The sequence below is a fragment of the Pristis pectinata genome, chromosome 3 (genome assembly GCF_009764475.1).
Source record: "Pristis pectinata isolate sPriPec2 chromosome 3, sPriPec2.1.pri, whole genome shotgun sequence".
Taxonomy (NCBI): domain Eukaryota; kingdom Metazoa; phylum Chordata; class Chondrichthyes; order Rhinopristiformes; family Pristidae; genus Pristis; species Pristis pectinata.
In genome coordinates this window covers 76829318-76854903 of record NC_067407.1, presented here as the reverse complement: position 1 = coordinate 76854903, position 25586 = coordinate 76829318, and the positions used below count along the sequence as shown (strand labels likewise).

General features: G+C 37.6%; 1 protein-coding gene across 2 annotated transcripts in view; it reads right to left on the bottom strand.

Moving 5' to 3' along the window:
• The window catches only part of LOC127568181 (son of sevenless homolog 1), a 170576-nt gene that overhangs the window by 106940 nt on the left and 38050 nt on the right, over positions 1-25586 (bottom strand). The gene's annotated exons all lie outside the window — the stretch shown is intronic.

Genomic DNA, 25586 nt, shown 5'->3' with positions numbered 1-25586 from the left:
AGTCAAGGGAATAGTGGACAAATCAGCACCTATTGGTGATGCCTTGGCAAATAGACGACCAAAAGATAAGCAGTCAGGTTTTTGAAAGTGATGATGCAAGCTTTTTATTCCTTGGTTGGTGGTTGGGGGAGGAAAGACAAACAAGTGGATGGGTCGAAAGAGAAAGTATGATATAGACAGATGTAAGAAAGCAAACCAGAAATCATGATTAATGGCAATTTTGAAGACATGTAATACAGCATGGTTGAAAGCTTGGTCATGAATACAGGTTAGGGAGTTCTCTGAAAAAAGAGAGTATGATGAATGAGATGGTTGTTGAAGTCACCAAAAATAAATCTATAATCTTAATCCTTTTTTACTCTATAACCATATGCTGTATGGCTTTATAACTTTATCTAAATTAGTCCCCAAAATGGACATTATTTTCAGTTTTAATGAGCAGATACTCCCTTTTCATTTAAAACACAGCAGGCATTTCTGGGACAAGTGTAATGTGATGGTGAGACTTCCAGGAGGACAAGAATCTTTGTCACCATTTAAAATACCGAATTCAAAATTGCCCAGAGCCACTTTTATGTTCCGACACACAATACAAGCGTTTTTAAAGAAGTCTTACCAATTGAAAGACACATTCATCTGTTACCCATTCAGAACAGCATGCTAGGATTACAAATTTTTATTTCCAACATAAAAAGTGATTTTAGTCAACTCTAGACTGTACAATGAACCAGATATTTTGTAAATATTCTGGATCAAAATAAATGCATACCAATTATTGTTGTAAAAATGTTATAACTTTCTGTAGGGGGCAGAAGTAACCCAGTGGTGTCAATCAAAGTGAGGGTAAATAATCTAGAAAAAAAATCTTGGACCTTGCTGTCATTTATTAAAGGGTTACTTTGAATTTCAAGGATATCATGTTTTCTGGTAAACCTCTCGTGTTAAAAAAACTTGATGGCCTAAATATGAGTTTGCAAACCTGCTATAAAAGAAAAATAACTACCTTAGTAAATAACTGACATTTATTATTTTCAAGACAAACAATGACTGATAGAAAAGAGAGTCCACATAAACAGCGTAGGAAAAAGGATACCTACAAAAAAAAATGGCACTATCACAAGTTCTTTTAATTAAGTAGGTGGAAAAGGAGTGAGGGAAGTCAACAGTTATGCACAGACGCTAGAACTCAAATAAGGAACAAGTACCAAGAAAAGGCATATACAAGTTGTCAAGAAAAAAAACAAACTCACAATAAAATTGGTTGAAAAGAGACACTGAAATAAAAAACTACCGAAATTTACAGCACAGGAATTCTTTGACCCATTGTCAGTTCTGGTCAAAAATGCTTCTGATGCTTATCCATGAATATGTTAAATGTCACATGGGTCTCTGCTTCAACCATTCTTCCAGATCATGAGTTTCAGGGATTGAAATTATCGCCTCAGTTCCCTTCTAACAATTAACTTAAATCTATATCCCTTGGTTATCGTTGAATGCTTCTGACATTAAAAAAGTTCTATATTGTTAAAACTAAAAAAAACTGAAACACAAGTACCTATAAATGTTCAAAAGATATATATAAATTAACAAATTAGATTTTTTTTAAAACTCCTTGAAAAATTTAAAAGAATATTTTTAAACTTCTATCTTCTATAGCCCATCTATTTACTCTTACTGGGATCTCTCAAAGCTATTCCCCTCCATGTATGAATGCCACCTATACGCTCTTAAAATTTGGGACTGAATTGACTGGTGAATTTTTATCTTAAAAGTATCTGGCATTTCCCACTTCCCAGCTAAATTCCATAGTCTTGCAGCCTGCCGACACGTGGTGAATCATTGACAGCAACACCTGCATTTCAATGTAAGCACAAGCATGCAGAGAAATGCTGAAGCCAAAGTCTGGTTTGCCCAGTGATTTTGGCAAATGAACAGTCTGCCAGGTCTGGGATAATGAGTTATTGATGTTAATTTGAAGGTGAAATGTTAGAAAAACAACTACTCTGGTCACAAGAGATTGAATTATGGGCATCCAACTCAAGAACAAGGAAGAAGAAATCTTGTCCTATGCAGCAAAACTATTTTAATGGGTGACCAATTAACCAAATACATATTGGGAATACCCAAACAATTTTGTATACAAACTGATTAGCAATCCAGAGAGTTAGGGAAGCCTGTGAGGGAATGCAAATCTTGACTTAATATTACAAACCAACAAAACAGTATACTGGAAAGAAATAATTTTGCATGTTTAAAGAAAAGCAAGCAGAATACTCAAATTCATCATGTATGGGATCAGAAATATCAAAAATAGAACAGATATCCAGACTTTTGGAAATCACAGCAAAGTGCCACACAAAAGGCTAGGTTAGACTAAAACTAAGAAAGAAATAAAAAAAATATAGCTGAAGAGAACTTGAACTTGTTCATAGAATCAGAGATCTACAATATAGAAGGTGGTTGTTAATCCTACTGTGCTTATGCTGGAAGAAAACAGACAATGTTAATCCCAATTTTTGGCTATAGCCTTGTAGATTTATGGCTCTTCCAATTTTTAAATGTGGTGAGGGTTTCTACTTCTACCTCCATTATGGCCACCAAGTTTCAGATCCCAAAGATCCTGTTATGTGAAAACATTTTTCCTCCATCTTGAATTCTTCTACCTGTTGAATTAATTCTTACCCACCCCCCTTACCCAACCAATTATTGTCCTCTTTGTTAAGGGAAATGGGTAATTCCAATTCACCCTTTAGTTGCTGCTCATAAACGTATGCACCCAAAACAAATCACCTATCAGTCTCTTTTTGTCTTCCAAAGGAAACAATCCCATTCTAACCACATTCTCCTTATTAACTATTATTCTCCAGCCCTGGGAACACCAGTCCAAATCTTTAATACATTCTTTCTAGTGCTGCCACATCTTTCCTGTGGTGTGGTAAACAATAAGTCTACATGGTACTCTAGTTCTAACCCAACTAGTTTTTGATATAGTCTAGCACAACCTCCTTGTACTTATATTCAAAGACTCAGCCAATAAAGGCAAGGATCCAAATGCCTTCTGAGTTACCTTATTTAGCTTTCCAAGGATGCCATGCTCATGAACTCCCAAGATCCCTCTGCTCAATACTTTTTAGTATTTTACCACTTGTTGCATGTTCCCAGTATCATATTTGCCCTACCCAAATTATGTTATGTCATACTTCTCCAAATTCAGTTTGATCACGTTTGTGCCCCAGTAACCAGTCCACACATCTTCCTGCAGTATGGAACTTTCTTTCTCACCATGTACCACACTACTGATTTTGCTATCATCACCAAGTTGCTTAATTGAGGCTTCTACACTTAAGTTCAAAATATTTGTGTCTGGTATAAAGCCAAGAGCCAAACTGTGTCCTACAGAATATCACTGTACGTGGTCCTCCAGCTAACATTTAAAATAACTTGGCACTTTGTTGGATACCTTTCACTTTCTTGATCAATCTGGGACTTGGTCAATTCTTGCTAAGATCCATGAATACTGCATCAAATGGGATACCTTCATCACCACTCCTTGTTATCCTTTCAAAAGATTTGTCTAACTAAATTGAATTTAACAAATCCATGCTGGCCATCTTTGATTCATAGAGCTACCCCGCATTACAGCAGGGGGCTGCATTCCTAGAAAAATGGCTCATATCACAATTTTCCATAACGCAAAGCCACGTCATCTGCACATGCATCAAGAAATGAGAGTTGAAAAAAAAGTTGTGTTGATTTATTTATTTTTACTTCACACAAATTACATGAGAGCAAGTTTTATTCCATATCTTAAATTTTTGTGTAGTGATTTGTGAATTCTGTAAGGGTGAATTTCCACAACCCAAACAGCTCTAACACAGGGGTCACCTGTACAGTATAGAAACAGGCACTTCAGCCCACCACATCCATGCCAACCATCATGCCCATCTACATTAATTCCACTTGCCTGCATTAATTCCATATCCATCTATGCCCTGCTCATTTAAGTACCTGGAAAAATGCTTCTTAAAATCCCGTTTAAGTTTCAGATACCCCTACCATGGGAAAAAGATTCTTGCTATCTATGCCTCTCATAATTTTATATACCTCTATCTGTCATATCTCAGCGGGAGAAAACAGACCCAGCCTATCCAAGATCTCCTTACAACTCAAGCCCTCCAATCTAGGCAACATCCTTGAGAGTCTTTTCTGCCACCTCTTGCTTAATCATGCCCTTCCTATAGTATGGTGACCAGAACAGCACACAATTTTCCAAGTGCTGCCTAACCAATGTTTTTGTTTTAAAATAGCTGTCCCAACTCTTATACCCAGAGGCTTGGCTGATAAAGGCAAGGAGCATGCCATTTGTCTTCCTCACCTCCCTGACTATCCATATTCCTGTGTATGTCCTGGCCTGGTTTACCTTCCCAAATGCATCACTTTGCACTTGCCTAAGTTAAATTCCATCTGCCGTTCCCTTGGCAAATTTCCCAGTTGATCTACATCCTGTTATAACCTCAGGTAATCTTCTTCACTGTTCACTATACCGCCAATGTTCATGTAATCTGCTGACCATGTCACATACATTCTCATCCAAACCATTAATATATGACAAACAACAAAGGACCCAGCACTGATCCCTGCAGCACACCATTGGGCACAGGCATCCAATCTGAAAAGCAACCCTTCACTACCGTCCTGTCTCTTACCACCAAGCCAATTTTATACTAATTTGTTATCTCACCCTGGATCCCATGTGTTCTAACCTTCCAGACCAGCCTACCATGTGGGACTTTGTCAAATCCTTGCTAAATCCATGTAGATAACATCTACTGTCCTGCTGTCATAAAATCTCTTGGTCATCTCTTCAAAACAAGTCAATCAAATTTGAGAGATGCAATTTCCCACAGAGCCATGCTGACTATCCCTAACCAGTCTGTGCCTTTCCAAATGCAAATAAATCCTGTCCCTTAAATCCCTTCCAATAACTTTCCCACTACTAATGCAAAGCTCACCAACCTATAGTTCCTGGCATATCCCTGCTGCCCTTCTTAAATAAAAGCACAATATTAACTATCCTCCAGTCTTCCAGTACCTCACCTGTGCCTAATGAAGATACAAAAATCTCTGCCAAGGTCCCAGCAATCTCCTTCCTTGTTTCCCATAACATCCTAGGATACACCTAGTCAGACTCTGAGGATTTAACCACCTTTATGGATTTCAAGACTTCCAATATCACCTCCTTTGTAATGTTGATATGCTCACCTATGCCAATCTAAAAGCCAGGTTATGTTTTTCAGACCTTCCCCCCCACCAACTATCTACATACCATCGACATTAGGCTAACTGTAGCTGTAAACAGCCTGTAGCTGTTTAGTTCAGAAAATGCTCAGAAACAATTAAATACATTTAAAAAATTAAATACATTTAAGTAAACTCAATTAATTAGAAACATTTAGATTACCTAAAACTTGCCTCTCTCCCTCAGTGCTTTTCCTCTCCATTGAAATAAATTTAATTGGCAGATTTCTCAGCATAACTGCTAGAAAACTGGAAAGATGGCATAGCATCAACCCAGCATCACAGCACAATTGTAATGAGTGGCAAGTACCTTCCAGGAAATTTGAAATATTATCAGTCATGAGTGGGTTTCAGGAAATGTTTCGACTGACATGTTGTTCCTTACTGCTTTGAACTACTGATGCCATTAAACATGAGCTAAGTACCTTTGTTTCACACTTACTATTCCAAGTTAATCATTATTCCTCTATACCTCCAGAAGTTCTCTGATTGCAGGATTAGTGAAAGGGAGAAAGTCCAATTCAAACTGTAACCCTTATACATTTGAGTTAACCCTTTCCTCCAAGTTATTATCCATTACTTCTATCATTCAGCCATCCTCTATCCCGTCTGCTGTTCACATTACCACTGCTGGTCATCTGAGTTTAATTCAATAGTTTTCTTTTCAAAGTTCATGCATCTCTAATATACTCCTACATTGACTTAGGACCCTCAATGTAAAACAAATTATACCAAGGTCATTCACAAAGTGTAACAGGTTCTATGGGAATTTTTTTGTCAAAGATGAGCCCACAAAACACTTAAAGACAGAGCAAGAAAGTATTAATGTCCTTTTTTCAATATGCTGTTCTTCTCCTCTTTTTCTCTCTATTCCAAGAATTTTATTTTTCTTCCCAGTAATAATTCCTCTGATAGAGCAAATACCAAATTTGCCACTAACAGCTTCACTTACAGGGTGCTTTAGTTAACCAAACTTATGAACTGAAAATGCTGTGCCAGATACCATTATTTTGGTAAATATTTAAGAATCATCTACATTACAACAAAGACTAATAATATTTAGTTCCTGGAGCAATTTGTATGTTCTGCACAATACATCCCTTGCAATAGTCTTTTAATGAAGAATCACAAAAATTGAAAAGTACCATAACAGCCAAAACTCCACACTTTAATGTCTATAGTTACCGGACAGAACATGATCTCTGCAATGAAGCTAATGGAATAGTTTCTACCTACAACACTTGTGTGAGCCAAAGAGTTGGAGGCAGTGCAGGATAATTATCCAGGCTCAAGAGCAAGGTGTTGATTATTCAGTGAGCTGAATCAATCTACTCATAAAACTGAATCTATTTAGAGTGAAGGAAACACAATTTAGAACAGAAGCAATAGCAACCTCTCCCAGTAAAAGCAAAGTAATTTTTCAAGAAAAATGCAGCAAGTTCTATGCACAAAAATGGGAGAGAGAAAATTCTGTGCATAAAATTAATTTCAACCATTTATAGTAATGCAGTCATTGGCTTGTCTGACAGTGATTTTGCCCAACTATTTCCATTTGGTCTGGGAACAGTAATGTCACTACATGCAACCCAATGATAAGAATTTGAAAAGACTTTGTCTAGTTGACATGATGCCAGAATTCTTGGCAAAAAGCTGAAGGACACCTTAAGTTTGTACCCACTGGAATTCTTAAGCACACAAAACATAGCTCAACTCAGAAGCCACTTTAGTTAGACTCTCAGAATCAAGGATGACTTGCTCCCAATCCAGTTTTACAAGTTGAGGAGACTGATAAAGGCCAATGTGAGAACTTCAGACTCTACCACAAATATGACAGGAGACATTCAATTTGAAAGGGGAGTGGGTAGTTGTGGGGCAGTTGTTCCTTCTTACCGTACACACTGGGCATCTATAATCTATATATGGTCTAGAGGTTCTCATTGCCATCCTGAATGCTCTTTCTCCACTTTAAGCAGTCATGGGCAAGGATTCCCAAGAGTCTATGGATATGTGGCATCCCCCGACTCCCTCCCTCCCTCCAGAAAGCCTTGAGAATATCCTTGAATCTTTTTCTCTGACATGAGGACATGTAAATGACATGGCCTCCCAACAGAGCCAAATAAGAGGAATTAGAGCCTCAATATCAGAGCTGTTGGTCTTGGGGAAGGCACTGATACTGGTCTGCTTATCATTCTGGTAGATTTGGAGGATCTTGCAGAGACAACATTGGTGGTATCTTTCCAGTGGCTTGAAATGCTTCCTGTACACACTAAGTCTCAGGAGTACTGTTTCCTTGTCAACCACAAGCTTTGAACCAGGTTTGAAAACCTACAGCCTCAAATACACCAAAATCTATGCTGGCAGACTGAAGGCAATGGCAAATTTCATCATCAACATCTGCCTGCATTGACTGACTTCCAAACTGTGATCCATATTTTCCAGGGTCTTGTTTTGAACCTTTATTGTTAGAATGTGGTGTTGTACCATGAAGGACACATCAGTAGAGGAACTTTGCAAAAAGGAAGTTAAGTGCATTCTCTAAATGCTTCAGAGAATGCATTGACAATGACACAGAGCTTGGCCTCTAAAAGTGTGCATACACAAGCATGTCTGCATAATGCAGCTCAGTTACTAAGATGAAGGAGACCCTGGTTCTGGAATGTAGGTGACATTCAATGTTTCCCCATTAGTTTTGAACATTATTAGCATGACCCCTGCAAGCTGTTTGTTGGAGACGAGGTGCAACACTGCAGCAAGAAAGTTTGAAAAAAATTGTTAGCCACCAAGTATAAACAGCCAGGCCTTTTTAAAAGCATAGCAAATTTCAAGCATGCATATCACCTATTATATCATCTAAAACATCTTCTCAAATGAGTACATTATTATGGCTTTCAAAAAAAGTCAACAAGCAAGTTTTATTTAAAGAACTTTGTGACAGGTTTTATTAAAAATTATTTTACATGTGCTCACATTTGAGTTTTCTGCATCACAAAAGAGTTAAAAAGCCACTATGGAGACCCAATATCTTGGTTGATATACCCGTTGATACCAAGGGAGTATGGAACAGTTGTTCAGATGGTACATTATACAAAGGCCTCATTTGCCTTAGTCCAAGACATGATACATCCCAAAACAATATTCTGAAGACAAGTTCTCCAAATATTTATTCTGTCACCAAGATCATTCAATCAAATAATCTGGTCATTTATTTCATTATTTTTGGTTCCTTGCTGTTTGTAAGTTGCCTGCCTTATGTCCCCTTGTTACAACAGTGACTACACTTCAAAAATTCATTTTTGTGCATCTAGAGATTTATGTAATGATTTTTCAACAGACTGAAATGTATACAGTAAAGTTATAAATATATCATGTATCCTCACAGATATGAAACCCTTTCCATGTTTTAGTCATACAAGAGTCTATAAATAAAAACAGGTTTTGTTTTTAGAAAACTTGCATTAAAAAAATATACAGGGGAGGGGGAAGCACATCACTCTGATGTACCAAGTAAGTAAAATCATCAATTCAAACTGAGTCCTGAATAGAATAGGGATCTTCAGCAAATATTTGGAATGAAATCATCACATTTATAGCAGTCTGTTGATAACTTTAACAATCACATAATAAAAAAATTGCAGATGTTGGAAATCCAAAATTAAAACAGAAAACGCGAGAAATGCTTAGCAAGTCAGACAACCTGTGGAAAGAGAAACAGAACCAAGAGTTACAAACAATCTACTGGAGGAACTCAGCAAGTCAAGCAGTATCTGTGGGACAAAAGCAATTGTTGACATTTCGACTCCAAATATCAACAATTTCTTTCCTCCACAGATACTACTCGACCCACTGAGTTCTTCTAGCAGATTGTATCTTGCTACAGACTCCAGTGTCCACAGTCTCATGCATCTCCACAAACAGTTCTTTCCAAGTCAAGGACCTTTTATCAGAATGAAGAATCTTCAATTTTACATATTAATTCTTATTTTCCTTCCATAAATGTTGCCTGACCTGTTGAGCATTTCCAACAATGTGTTTTTGTTTAAAAGTGTTTGTCAGCTACACAAAATGTCCCAAAATTGCTAATTACCCAAACCCTGATAATGATCTTAAAACCTCTTCAATACAAACAAATCCCTGCTCAAAGAAAATTTACTTGATTTAATTTCCTTTCAATAGATTTGTGTAACAACATCTCAAATTGCTTAGTTAAATGTTTTAATTTCCTTCAACGACAGAAAATTGGAAGAACGCCCAGTCCTCATACATCCTTTAACTTTCAGCTTATTAGCATCAACATTAGGTTCTGAGAAATCTCAATTACTGTGTTTTCCAAATCAAAGTTTCACACACCAGTTAAGTCATCAATGGTGATGAAAACAATCAAACACATTAGAAATGTCTGGCTAAATACAAAATGAACGCACTGACAGACATACAAAGTCAAATTACATCAATAAATTAACTCATTGATACATCTTCAAATTGTTACAATCACAAGCAATTCTTGCCTCAATGTGGCAACCTGTAATTTAAACTAATATGCTAGTCTGAGGCTCTGACTTTGAATTCTAATTAAATATCAGAACCTTATCTCAAAATGCAAGCATCCTCCAATGTCAGAGTTTTCAGTGCAGTCCAAAGGATATGGGTCAAAAAGTTGCCGTCTCTCTGCTTGCAAAGTGAAGATTTGCAGAGATGCAAGGTGGTTTGATAGGTGGTTCTGCTAGCATGATGTGAAACTGGCATGCTGTGTTCCCCTCCTGGTGCCAGGAGATAAAGCAGCAACTAAATGGGCTTGGATCATTTTACAGAACAGTGGGAAATAGCCAAAATATTGGAATATTATCTTAGAGAACACCATACTCAAAAGCCATTCTCAAAATCCTGTATGGTGGAGCAGGATTTAAAATTAACAATACATTTGAATAGACTCCTACAATTGCTAACTGATAACTGTCCTGTAGGTGACAGCAAAACTACCTTGATGAAAGTTGGTGTTATCTTCCGGAAGTACATTGTTTAGTCCTGGTCTATGTTGGAACGAAAGATGCAAGTCAGAAATATGTTGAACACCAGAGTCACAGAATCACAGGAAGCAGCAAGTAAGGACATTCCTTTAGTCCCATTGCTGTGCCTTCCACCTCACGCCTTTGTAAATTGTTTCGACTGAAATACTTATCTAATTCCTTTTTCAATGCCAAATTTTCAGATCCTAACCATTATTCTATGTCTTCTAGTTCCTGGCCTTTCTGCCAATGGGAAAGGTTGCTCTCTATCTTCATCATTTTAACACCTATAATTGTGTCTCTTTTAATTTCTTCCTTTTCAAGGAGAAAAATCTCAGCTGTTCAGTTTAACCACATAAAATCCCTCATCTCTGGAATCATTCTGATAAATTTCTCTGCACCCAAAGGTCTTAACATTTTTTCAAAAATATGATGCCCAAAACTTTTTACAATACGCCAGTTGTGGCCAAACCAATATTTTGTAAAGGTTCATCATGACTTCCATGCTCTTCTACTCCATGTCTTAACTTAAGGCTCAGAACCCCATATACTCTTTGAACCTTTCTCAATATGGCTTGCCACTTGCAATAATTTATGCAGATCTCAGTTCTCCTGTACCACTTTTAGAATTGTGCCAACTAATTTACATTGTTTCAGGAACTGGGAACAAAGTTAAAAAGTTGGATCTCCAAATGAGAGTATTGCTCAATGAATCCTAATGCTAGGTGTACTAAGTATAAGAGAAGGAAGATGTAATGGGAAATATTTGCCAACAAAGTAATCTGCCTGTAAACAAGGTGGCTTTGTATATACCTAAAACGTAATTTTGTTCTCTTGCAGATTACACATACACACATTGGTTTTCAATTTTAATTCATAAAAAAAGGCAAACAAATTAACTTAGTTTGTAAAGCTGTTCAAAGATAAGTGAGAATTCCAATAGAACACATATCTTTAAATTCAGTGAATACATCAAAAATGTTGAATTGCTGAAATATTTGCTTTGCAAAGGCCTACCATTAGATTATGAATTTGAGACATGCTGCCAAATTTGATACTGATGTTCTGCACCAACTGCATATTTTGAAGATTTATATTTTAATAAAGTTATGAGACAGATGCAGTTCAGTCCAGCATTTGCCAGACTGATACTTGGCTATAATTGTAAAAAGGAAATGAGACAATGGATTATATCGGGAGAGAAGTATACTAAAAATGGAGAGGTTAAACAGTCACTGTATATGGTATTACTCAGATTGTGAAAAGCTGTGTGGTTTTGGAAACCATTCCTAGCATGGATATCATTAGTCTACACAGAATTCAAAAGTTAGTAACCAACATCAAGCTTGGAATCCTTTTGAATGAGAACAAGCCTGTGATGCAACCAAACTGAAGCTTCTGAACATTTTCAGATTCCAAAAATCAATAAATAAGCTGTACCACTTATGGAAAAATTATCAACCCTAAGTGTTAATACCGTTTCTTACTCCAAAGGTGTTGCCTGGCCTGAATATTTCCAGCATTTTCAGTTTTCATTCAGGCTTCTATTACCTTCAGAAGTTTGCTTCTTATCAGAGGTTTACTTACAATAGCTTTTAATTAACTGTGATAAACTGCAGCGTTGATCACTTGACAATAACATATCATCTGGACATAGCAATACTTTAATTCTAATAATTGAAGGCCTTCATACTTCAAAGAAAAAATCCAAAATAACCAGTAAGAATTCTCTGTTAAATAGCACTGGAAGCTTTCATGGCACAATTCAACTGCATTCAACTGCCCTTGACTGTGTTACCATGAATGAATATCCCACCTTCGATGTTCTGGGGTTGAGTTTAAATCAGCAGTGGTCATGCTCCAGAAGTAAGGTTTTGAGAACGTCCATCCCTCTTATTTCTTCCCTGGTAGTTTAGTTCTTAAAACTGAGGTTAAAGGTTTCTTTCAAGCCACTGCTGTGGCAATCACAGCCCACAACTAAAGTCAAAGGAAAGACTCATTTCTTTCCCCTCTACAAAACATTGCCTGTCTCTTGTATTCAATTCATTGTAAACTAAGGCTAGAATTGTAAACACAGTCAAGTGGGGAAATCATGTCCAAGTCTATCTTCTGATACAATAGTGTCTTTGATATTGAAGGGAAGCCTGTATTGGTGATTCATTCACCCAAGTTTCCCGTAAGTTCATTTCTTTAAGCAAATTTTCAGTCACCCCTTTTGCTCAGCATCAATTTTTGTAAGATTGTGCTTTATTTTAGTGTCTTGCTTTTTTTTAAACTTTCAAATAACAATTTAAATGTAAATTGTTTTAAAAAACAAAGTTCCATGGGGAGCTGTGCTAATTGCTATACTCATAAAAAATCTGGATTTGGATTTATGGACCAAACATCAACATTAATGCACATTTCCCTCTGGGCTAAAAAAATTACCTACACTGCTCTCAACTTTCCTTCCCATGGCCAAATATTTATCCATGTTTCCACTTCCCTTTTATTCCGAATGTCTTCAAATTGTGTTAACAAGCCCATTACATGGCAATTTAATATGTTACTTTTGACAGTCCATATACACAATGTCAACCCCTTCCACTGCTTCAAAGAACTCAATCAAGTTAGTCAAACACAATTTACCTTAAACAAAGCCAAGTGGCTTTCATATGTCAACTAATATCAGACTGATTGTCAATGTAAGAAAATAGGAATAGGAGCAGGCCACTCAGCCCCTCAAGCCTGCCCCACAATTCAATATGGTAATAGCTGATCTGTCCCAGGCCTCACATTCTCTTCTGTGCCCGTTTCCCATAGCCCTCAACTGCATAATCTTTCAAAAATATTATCTACTTTCTATTTAGAACATCCAACAGTTTAACCTTCACAACCACCTGGGATAGGGAATTCCAAAGATTCTCCAACCTCAAGTTGCTCCTATGCACTCAGTTTTAAATGACTACCCCCTAATCTTGCAACTGCATCCTCTTGTTCGAGAGTCTCCCACTAGCAGAAACATCTAGACATCGATCCTGTCATGCCCCCTCTAAATCTTATGTTTCAATCTGATCATCCCTCATTTTTCTAGTCTCCAAAGCATATTAATCTACTTCACAGAATACAGATCTGTCAAATGCTTCCACCACCAAAGGTAAGCTAATTGGCTTACAAATTGTTAGATTTATTCCCATCTCCCTTTTGAACATAATAGTTGCATTCTTCCAGTTCTTTGTCAATACTTGAACATTTAATGAAGACTCACAAACCGTGAACAGAACTTTAGCAATTTCCAACCCTTATTTCCTCAGCAACCCAAGATGGATCCAATCAAGGTCAAGTGATTTTACTTTGAGCATTGCCAAATTTCTAATATGATGCAAATTCTCAACTACCTCCTTTGTTGTGATATGAATTGTATCCTCATTAACTAAAACAAATGCAAAGTATTCATTTATTACTTTGTCCATCCTCTCTGCTACCAGAAGTCAATCTCCTTTTATTTCAGCCATTTTTGACTAACTATTTGCATTTTGTTTTACCTGCTATTCCATTCTCATACATTCTATGTTCCTCTTATTTTCTTCTTCAGTTCTCCTCTATATTCTGTGTATTTCCTTTGGTTCTCTAATGAATTACAAAACTGACAGAAGAAGGATATTGCAGATGCTTTATATCTGAAAACTGAAATATACTTCAGTGCCTTGCCTTAAAATTTTTACGAGGAAGTAGCAGTGCCCAGCAGAGCAATCTGTCAAAATATTGAGTAGCATCAACAGTTGTTCACCACATTTTAGTTGGAATTATTGCTTGAAGCTTAAACTTGTTTGGCTGGAGGGTGTAGCACACATTAGATAAAGTCAAAGTTATGTTTGGAATTTGCTCCTTAAATACAGCTTTGCCAGTGCAGGCTTGTAACAGTGAAATTCATGCACAATTGCAAAAGGAAAAAATTAACCAGATGCAACAATTTTTCAAAGCAAAAGACATGTACGTACAATGGTTGTAAACAAAAAAAATCTTTTTAAATATACTAAAATGAAACAATTTCAGTAATGATACATGATAGTCAAGCATAATGTTTAGGATAAATGGAAATTTAATCATAAATGGGGAAAATTAGAAATGGTAATGTAATTTTGATGTTTCAATCTGAATATGATAACACAAGGAATACACAGCCAGCTATTCTACATCTTAAGTATTACAGAAAAGGGGAATATTTGGCCATTTTCACCCAATAAGCCTAAATCCAGATAATTGGGCCATGGTGGCATGTTCATGCTTTTTATTTTGCCAGAAGCTTTAATTCCTTACCAGTTTCTCCTTAAATTGTTAACCTTTACAACAGTTTACGCTAATCATGGAAAAGTGAACAGAGTCATGGAAGACAGTTCACAAAATCCCAGAATCTCTAGGTAAAAGAAAATGAATTTGAATATTGATTACTGTAAACAATTAACCCCTAACTACAATGAATTCCAGGTCTTAGGGTTACTTCTAGACCAGGAACAACCAAAGCACAGCCTGGAGCAATTCATGGGTTTACCCGCTGAAGAACTGCTGATGTTTTATAATGTGCAAGGGTCAAGGAGACATACCTGATGTTAAAACTGATGTTTTAAATAAATTGAGTAATAGTGACCACCTTCTACCCATATGATAAATAAGCTGCTAATGTCCCAACTAGTTGAGTAATAATTCAAGATTATAATTGATAAAATTGCATTTAGTTTTTCTTTTTGATTATAACTAAGCAAATATTCTTATGCAACCACCAAATTAAAAGAAAAAAAATCCATAAACCAAGTTGGTAGACTAGAGATTTCTTGTTACATAGCAAAAAAAAATCTGAAATTCCTTCATTTTCATCTGGCCTCGTATTACGATGAAGCAACCAGGCTGCCTTATGAATAGTTTCTAAACTGCTTAGCTTTCTTCATCACCTTCCAGCATCCACAATTTTACTTTCAATACAGCAGTTTCAATAGAGTAATTCTTAAATCTATTAAAATGTTTCAAATCTAAATAGACAGGATCTGTAACTGTTTAAAAATGTTACTATTACTTGATTTATACAGTAATCAGAAATGCAAAACTTAATACAACTCAATGAAAACTATGTATACAGGCTTTAAAGGACACCCTTACATTCACTCCATAATATTTCCAGTAATAAGCTGTTCATTCTATTGACTGGACTGCTAAATTCAAATTATCATAAGCTATTATTTTACAAACGTTAAATGTTAGATCAATCACAGAAGTCAGAAAAAACATATGCCTTCGGGAAGAGTAAAATAACTACTTAATTATAGTACCATGCAAGATACAACATTATGGCAAGATGAATGCTTTAAAAGTAAAATACTGCAGATGCTGAAAACCTGAACTGAAACAGAACACTCAGCTAGTCAAGTAACATTTGTGTAAACAGAAGCACTTCAAGTTAATGGACTTTCATCAGATATAAGAGGTTTAAAATGTATGAATTTTAAGTAGTGCAGAGCCAAGTAGGGAGAGGGGAGTTGTGGTAGAAAGAGGTAAATACAAAAGGTCTGCTATAGGATAGAGGAATGAAGTGATTAAAAGACAAAAGATGATAGGAGAATACACAAAAAGGGAGGACACTGGGACACATCTAGAAATAGTGGGAGAATTGTAGAAAATATAAGTGGAAAGGGCAATCGTGGCCTAGGAATGTACAAGGGTAGGTGGACAACAAAGATGCAGATTGTCCTTTCAACCCTAAGTACCACTACACTTCTTCCATGATTAGTGGTGCTGATGCGTCCATTTTCCATTAACAATGCCTGATGTCCAAGAGAAAATAAGGTTAGCAGTTAAGACTAGAAATTGTTATACAATTGTAAGGCCACAAGGTGAGATGAATATTGTTCAAGTCTCATTGGGAATATCCTAGGAGGACAAGAATAGAGAGGTTAGACTGGGAGTGGTACAGAGAGTTAAAATAGTGAGCAAGCAGAAGTTAAGTGTCATGCTTGAGAACTGGATGAAGGCATTCAGTAAAGTAATTTTCAAATTTCCAAAAGATCGTGTCAAAATAAAAGAGAATACATCGTAAATTGTACACAGAGTACACCAGTTTGGAAGCTGAACAGGTAAATTAGTATTTCACCAAGGAGGAGCATTGAGGTCCCGGTTGGACAATTGCTAGGGGTAACAGGAAAGTAAACCAACATGTTGCACTACAAACAGCTCCTTTGGAATGATGAAAGGGGAAAGAATAGTATAGAATGTTGGAGATCAGATCTTTCCTTGACCTCAAACATATTGTCTTCTTTCTCTCTCCACAGATGCTCCCAACCTTCTGAGTACTTCTAGCTTTTTGAGCTTTATTTCAGATTTTCAAATGGGGATTATTTTACTATATAGAGAATTGAAGATCTACATGTTCCTGTTAGAGTGAAGGGCAAGGCTGGCAGGAGTAGAGAACATTGGATGTCGAGGAACATTAAAGTTCTAGTCAGAAAAAAGGAGGCATGGGTCAGGTACAGGCAGCTGGGATCAAGTGAATCTCTGGAGGAGTTTTAGGGATGCAGGAATACACTGAAAGAAATCAGAAGGGCAAAAAGGGGGCATGAGATAGCTTTGACAGAGAACATTAAGGAGAATCCAAAGAGATTTTAAGTATATTAAAGGAAAACAGAGTAACTAGAGAGAGGATAGGGCCCCTCAAAGACCAAAGTGGACATATGTGGAGCTGCAGGAGATGGGCAAGGTCCTCAATGAATATTTCTCCTTTGTTTTTACCGTGGAGAAGGACATGAAGACTTCAGAATTTGAGATATTTAATAGGGATATCTTGAGGGTAGTCCTCATTACAGCAGATGTCTTAAAGCGTATGAAGGTAGATACATCTCTAGGGTCTGATCAGGTACATCCAAGAACACTGTGGGGAAAAAAAAAATTACAGGAGTCCTGGTTGAGATATGTACATCATCATTAGCAACAACAAAAGTCCCAAAAGACTGAAGGGTGGCTAATGTTGTGCCTTTATTTTAGAAGGGCAGCAAAGAAAAATGTGGGAACTATAGACCAGTAAGCCTAACATCTGGGGTTGGTAAGCTACCAGAGGGGATTCTGAGATACAAGACACAAAAGCATTTGTAAAAACAGGGGTTGATTAGCAATAGTCAGCATGGCATTGTGCATGGGAAATCATGCCTCATGAATTTGACTGAGTTTTTTTGAAGAAGTATCCAAGAAGGTCGATGAGGGCAGGGCAGTAGACGTATTCCATATGGACTTCAATATGGCTTTTGATAAGGTTCCACGTGGTCAGCTGCTATCAGAAGTTATATTGCATGGGATCCAGAGAGAGCCAGCTAATTGGATACTGTAGCGACTCACCGTCCGAGCAATCGAACTGGCTCGGCGGTCGAGTCGCGCGTTGTCGGAGCAGCGAGGCCCAAGGTGGCGTTGGGCCTTCGTCTTCCCCGAGTGACGGGGAGAACCCACGCGCGGGAAAAGTTTGATGACATAGCGCATACGTCATTTCCGTTTTCGGTGGGCAGGAACCGTTCCTCTTAAAAGGCCCACGCAAGGCAGGAAAATAAATCAGTTTTTGTTCTGCAGCCCAGCAACTAGTGTCTTGCTTTCACATTGCGGTAGCAACCGCTACAATACACAATTGGCTTGATGACAGTGATGGTGTAAGGTTGTTTCTCGCACTGGAGGCCTGTGACTAGTGGTGTTCCCCAGGGGTCAGTGGTAGGCCCATTAATATTTGTCATCTGTGTCAATGATTTGGATGAGAATGTACAAGGCATGGTCAGTAAGTTTGCAGATAGGAATGGCAAGTGGTGTTTAATTCAGATAAATGTGAGGTGTTGCATTTTTGGAAGACAAATCAGGGTGGGACATTCACAATCAACCATAGGGCTTTGGGGAGTGTTGCAGAACAAAGGGCCCTAGGAATACAAGTACAATGGCATGCAAATGTTTGGGCACCCCTGGTCAAAATTTGTTACTGTGAATAGTTAAGTGAGTAGAAAATGAACTGATCTCCAAAGGTCATAAAGTTAAAGATGAAACATTCTTTTCAACATTTTAAGCAAGATTAGTGTATTATTTTTGTTTTGTACAATTTTAGAGTGAAAAAAGGAAAGGAGCACCATGCAAAAGTTTGGGCACCCCAAGAGATTTGAGCTCTCAGATAACTTTTACCAATGTCTCAGACCTTCATTAGCTTGTTAGGGCTATGGTTTGTTCACAGTCATCATTAGGAAAGGCCAGGTGATGCAAATTTCAAAGCTTTATAAATACCCTGACTCCTCAAACATTGTCCCAACAATCAGCAGCCATGGGCTCCTCTAAGCAGCTGCCTAGCACTCTGAAAATTAAAATAAATGATGCCCACAGAGCAGGAAAGGCTATAGGAAGATAGCAAAGCTTTTTCAGGTAGCAGTTTCCTCAGTTCGTAATGTAATTAAGCAACGGCAGTTAACAGGAACGGTGGAGGTCGAGTTGAGGTCTGGAAGACCAAGGAAACTTTCCGAGAGAACTGCTCATAGGATTGCTAGAAAGGTAAATCAAAACCCCCGTTTGACTGCAAAAGACCTTCAGGAAGATTTAGCAGACTCTGGAGTGGTGGTGCACTGTTCTATTGTGCAGCAACACCTGCACAAATATGACCTTCATGGAAGAGTCATCAAAAGAAAACCTTTCCTGCGTCCTCACCACAAAATTCAGTGTCAGAAGTTTGCAAAGGAACATCTAAACAAGACTGATGCACTTTGGAAACAAGTCCTGTGGGACTGATGAAGTTAAAATAGAACTTTTTGGCCGCAATGAGCAAAGGTATGTTTGGAGGAAAAAGGGTGCAGAATTTCATGAAAAGAACACCTCTCCAACTGTTAAGCACAGGGGTGGATCGATCATGCTTTGGGCTTGTGTTGCAGCCAGTGGCACAGGAAACATTTCACTGGTAGAGGGAAGAATGAATTCAATTAAATACCAGCAAATTCTGGAAGCAAACATCACACCATCTAAAAAAGCTGAAAATGAAAAGAGGATGGCTTCTACAACAGGATAACGATCCTAAATACACCTCAAAGTCCACAATCAAAATCAAGAGGCACAAGCTGAAGGTTTTGCCACGGCCCTCACAGTCCCCCAACCTAAACATCATCCAAAATCTGTGGATAGACCTCAAAAGAGCAGTGCATGCAAGATGGCCCAAGAATCTCACAGAACTAGAAGACTTTTGCAAGGAAGAATGGGCGAAAATCCCCCAAACAAGGATTGAAAGACTCTTAGCTGGCTACAGAAAGTGTTTACAAGCTGTGATGCTTGCCAATGGGGGTGTTATTAAGTACTGACCGTGCAGGGTGCCCAAACTTTTGCTTCGGGCCCTTTTCCTTTTTTGTTATTTTGAAACTGTAAAAGATGGAAATAAAAAAGTAATCTTGCTTAAAATATTAAAGAAATGTGTCATCTTTAACTTTATGCCTTTTGGAAATCAGGTCATCTTTTACTCACTTAGCTATTCATAGTAACAGGAATTTTGACCAGGGGTGCCCAAACCTTTGCATGCTACTGTACATGGTTCCCTGAAAGTGGCATCGCAGGTAGACAAGGGTGGTGAAGGAGGCTTTTGGCATGCTGGCCTTCATCAGTGAGGGCATTGAGTACAGAAAATGGGATGTTATTGTGCAGCTGGAGAAGATGTTGGTGAAGCTACATTTGGAATACTGTATTCAGTTTTGGTCACCCTGCAATAGGAAAGATGTCATTAAGCTAGAAAGAGTGCAGAGGAGATTTATGAGGATGTTGCCAGGACTTGAGGGACTGAGTTATGGAGAGAGGTTGAGCCAGTTGGGACTTTTTTTCACTGAAGCGTAGGAGAATGAGGGGTGATCTTACAGAGGTGTATAAAATCATGAGGGGCATAGATAGGGTCAACGTGCACAGTTTTTATCCCCAGGGTTGGGGAATCAAGAACTAGAGGCCATAGGTTTATGGTGAGAGGGGAGATTTAATAGGAACCTGAGGGGGCAACTTTTTCCACCCAGAGGTTGGTCGGTATATGGAATGAGCTGCCAGACGTTTCTTGATCAGCTGGGTATGTGGACTGAGGCAGCTACATTAACAACATTTAAAAAGGTACTTGGACAGGTACATAGATAAGAAAGGTTAAGAGGGATATTGGCCAAATGCAGGCAAAAGGGACTAACTTAGATGGGAATCTTGGTCGGCACGGACCAGTTGGACCAAAGGGCCCGTTTCCATGCTATATGATTCTATTATTCATTAAGAGCATGCAGTTCAACCAGCACCTTGCTCTTTAATGAAAGTAAAGATGGTAGATCCAGACGGCATATATAAACCTAGATCAAACTAGAGAAGCCATTACATTGTAAGCAGTGTAAGGCTTAGCTTAGTCTTCAGATACAGAAAATTATTGGTTCATGCTCCAATCCAGGTCTTTGGCACATAGTATGGCACTGAAGTGTCAACTGAGACAAAGGCTGTGCTGTTTGGTGAATGGTTCAAATTCAGTGGGACTGTTAGAAGGTTTCCTAATGTCCTAGCCAAAATTTATAGTAAAATGAACATCAAACAATAATTGGTTATTTAGTTCATTGCCATGGGAAAATCCGGCTGCCCTATTCCCCTACAACAATGATTAAATTGCAGAAATACTGGTCTTAAAGTGCTTTGCTACATTCCGAGTTTGCAAAAGGTCTTAAATAAATTCATATTATTTCTTTAGTAATGTTTATTCTATTTGTATTGTGGTCATTATACAGTACTATATTTATTAAATGTTAGTTGACTTTCTGTGGTGTTGCATGTGAGAAATCAAGACAAAATGCAATTTCCAAGTGAAACCAATCAAAGACAATGCATGCCACTACTGGTTGGAAATTCACAACTACAGAATTACAAATTTAAAGGCAACTGACATTTATAAATTTCTGCACAACAACTTGTATCCAAAATGTATGATAGGCAGCATACACAACTTAAATTCCCACGCTACCCTAATGTGCAACCTGGATCTCTCGCTTTCCCCCGAAGTCTCTTGATCACCAGAAGTAAACTTTCCACACCTCCCCAGGCTGCCAGCCAATCCCACCCGATCTAAATCAAAAGCTGAAGCTCCATTGTGACTGCCAGGGACCGTCCCATAATAGGCTACTGACACAAGATAGCCAAACAATGTTCTAATGAGGCCTTGCTATTCACATCAGTAGAAGCTCCACATACCCTGATATCCCGCCTTGCCAGATCCTTCAACCAGATTACAACATTCCCCCAACATACTCCCAAATTCCCCTTTAACATTGAAACAGGAAATCCTAAGGCTTCAGCCTGTATTCTTTCTTTAATACAGAAACCAATCTACTGTATCACTTCAGGGTTTAACATAAGGACAGAAAGCTTCCTTAGATTTGCAAGTCATGCCATAACCCAAGATATTTTCCATCTTTATGAGCACTGAACCAACCACTTAACAACTTATGATTAAAACCACAATTTTTTTCCTGTTCAGTTACCTCTGCAATTGGTCTGTTCAGCTTGTCAGTTATGTACATTTCCAGAATTTACCACATATTTAGAAATGTATTTGTTTAGATCACTTTTGAAGTTATGTCCTAATTTCTGTTTTCTTTTCATTTGAAGTTGATATGGAGAAGCGGTATGGTAATAGTCATCCGAAGACAAAATAGAAAAATGGAAAACCACAATACCATTGAAAATCAATAAAAATATTGCCAATGCTGGAGATCTAATACAAGAACAGAACATGCTGTAAATACTCAGCAGCTAAGGCAGCATGTGTGGAAACAAAAATATTAATGCCAGCTCGAGCTAGATTGTACCACCAGACACATAATCCCCTTCACTCCCAGAATCAGATTTATTATCACTGACTTATATGACGTGAAATTTGTTGTTTTGCAGCAGCAGTACAGTGCAAAGACATAAAATTACTATAAGTTACAAAAGTAGTGCAAAAAAAGGAATAATGGGGTTGTTTTCATGGGTTCAGGGACCTTTCAGAAATCTAATGGGGGAGGGGAAGAAGCCATTTCTGAATCATCGAGTGTGGGTCTTCAGGCTCCTTGATGGTAGTTAACAAGAGGGCATGTCCCAGATGGTGAGGGTCCTGAGTGATGGATGCCACCTTCTTGAGGCACCGCCTCTTGAAGGTGTTCTTGATGGTTGCTTTGCAATTCCTTCTTCCACACCAGCCACTCTTTATCTTATGGCATTACTCTATGCAAACATAGGAAATGCAGCACCTGCCCTTCCACTCTTCCCTTCCCACCTCCTGGGGACCCAAACTGTCTCTCCAGTGAAGCAGCAATTCACTTGCATTTCAGGCACAGAGGAGGACTTGGGGCCTGGGGTAAATCAGCCATGATCATATTAAGTGGCAGGGTAGACTTAAGGTGCCCAGTCCTGCTCCTGTTTTCTTGCTATCTAGTGTACTACATTAGATGTTCACAATGTGGTCTCCTCTGCATTGGAAAAAACAAACATATCCGTTTGCGGAGTATCCATATTCAGTCTATAACCCTGAGCTCCCTGTTGCCTTACACTTTAATTCTCCACCCCACTCTGGCCTGTGATCTACCTGCCTGTGGCCTTCTGCAATGTTTAAACAAGGCCCAATGGAAGCTTGAGAAATAACACCTCACCCTCCAACTGGGCATGTTGCAGCCTTCCAGACTCAATAAGATATTCTCCAACTGAAGGTAACACAGGTCTTTATTTCTGTTTGTATCAAAACTGGCCATTTCTGACAGTCATCCATCTGTGATTTTGACTCAGTTTTTCTTTCTCCTTTAATAAAGCATGGCCTGCAGTTAGCAACACAAAAAATACACAAAGCAGCATAGTGTGCTTGCAACTTGTTTGGTCTCACTCTATCAGAGATATTCTCTTTGATCTACCTTTCCATCCACCACCTTCTCTATTACAGTGAACCAACTTGTTTTAGTTCTTTGCTAATTCTGACAAAAGATCTAGGACCTGAAATGTTAACTCTGTTTCTCTTTCCACAGATACTACCTAACCTGTTGAGTGTTTCCAGCACTTTTTTTTTATTATCTCTATACCTCTGGACTATTACATTTTGAAACATTTTATTAAGGAGATAATAGGATAAAGTTTGAAAAGTAAATTCCAACAATACTGTAGCTCAATTGAACCATTTAAAAAAAGGACAGCAAAAGATAATGTCAGAATATATAATTAGACACTAATAAGAAGAAATTTCACCCGGATGACAGAGAAGGCAATTCCAAAAGTATGCTGCAACAGAAGATACTGTCACAATAAGAAAAGCTCAGTTTATGAGTCAAGCAAGCATATGAATTAAGCACTGCTGGGAACATTTATAAATGTAAAGAAACCCTTCTGACCTGATTGAGAGGGAAAGGAAAAACGTGTTAAGATAAACACAGTTCTCATGAAAAGTTAGTGACCCTAATGTCTTTTCTCTCCACAAATACTGACCTGCTGAGTATTTCCAGTATTTTGCTTTTATTTCAGATTTGCAGATTCTACAGCGATTTTCCTTGTTTGGTGAATAAAAACAACACAATAAATTTAATAAAAATATGGATGTGATAGAAAAACAACGTCCTTTAGTTCCATTTATGTTTAGAAGAGTCAAGGGCTATAAGGGGGCAGAGTAGTGAAGTGGATACCTCTGTGTTCTAGTAATCATATTAATGCTATTGCTGCACTGATAGCTGGATCAGATTTGAATCAGACCTGTTAGTAATAGACGTCAGCTGGTAGAAATTCATTACGGCTTGCCTAGAGAATTCTGAAGGTTTCATTCAAGGAGGTGGTCTCACAATGGCACCAAACAAATGTAGAGCCCAAAAAAATATAGCAACAAGGAGGTGGTTCATATACCAATAGACCAATGAAACTGGATATCCATAAATAGGAAAATTATACAATTAGCACACAACAGAACATAGATATAAACTGTGGAATAAGCAGCAGCATGATATTATGAAAGAAGGCCCTTTCACCTGAACTCAGTGCAGACCCCGGTCTTGAACTAAACCTGGTAAAGCTATATTATTAATTAATTGCAATGTTTCTTGGAGAAGCCAAGCCACTTTATGTGTGTATTTACAGAAAATGACAACTAGTTAATTTTGGTTCAGTTACTCAATTACGGGAAACTCGGGTAACTGTTGAGGTTAAGAAGCTCCAACAGTTTGAATCAAGAGTCACTCATAAGTTCTGAAAGATATAGTTCAGCCCATCACACCTCCCGATGGTTAATAAATGCAAGAAAAAAAAGAACTTTAGGTTCAAAATAACATACGAGTACTTACTTAGATTGAGGTTTTTATGGTTTTCTTTTCTATTAACTGGTCAAAAGATTTTTTTTTACAGTAAATTTATATATATTGTTATTATCCCCAAATATTTAATTAAATAAGTATAAGTTGGTACAATTGTTTAAATCTAAAAACAGGTACAAAACTGAAGTACTATTCCCCCTATTGAAACAAAAAATGCAGAAGAATCCTAGAGAAGCAAAGGATAAATAGGAGTTAAAACTAGCTAAACAGAAAGGTTACTCTGCTTGCTTATATATCGACTAGGTACTTGCAAATGGACAAATTTAAGTGAATCCCTTTAAGCCAAAAACCTGGTGTAGAAGTGATGACAACCAAAAGGTGAAGTTCACTTCATTTACATATCTGTAGCAACTTGTGCGTTTGATTATTTTTTCCAGAGAAGCAAGTATTCCTTCTACTTAATAAATTTTCAGTTTGTTTGTGCTTTGAAAATTATTTAATACCCATTTTATGAGTGTAGATTTCTAACTAAATGTTTAAAAGCTTATTAAACTTAAGGAAACTCAGAGAGAGAAAAAGCAAAACAGAACAATTAATCAATGAACATCTATGATGCAAGCAAAATATTGATTGTTCAGTTAAAAATTCCAGAGGCCACATATAGTAACTTCTTTTTTTAAAAAAAATTACACATCTGATAAAAATCTTATTTAAATCCAAAGAATACTTTAGGACTTTTAATTCCTGAACATGGGCATTATTCAAATAAACACTACTAACCACAGGGAATGCAAAGCATATTGTATATTTTTTTGATAGATACTGCCTGTACCTTACTGGTAAAAAATGAAAACACATTTTATTGAAAGCAGCAGTAGTGCTCCAGATAGAGGATTAAAACTGTCATATTTACTTACAGCATATGTTTCGAAGAACTATTCACAATATTTAAGTTAATACAACATTTGGAGGGATTAAATATTTGTTTGAAATGTTG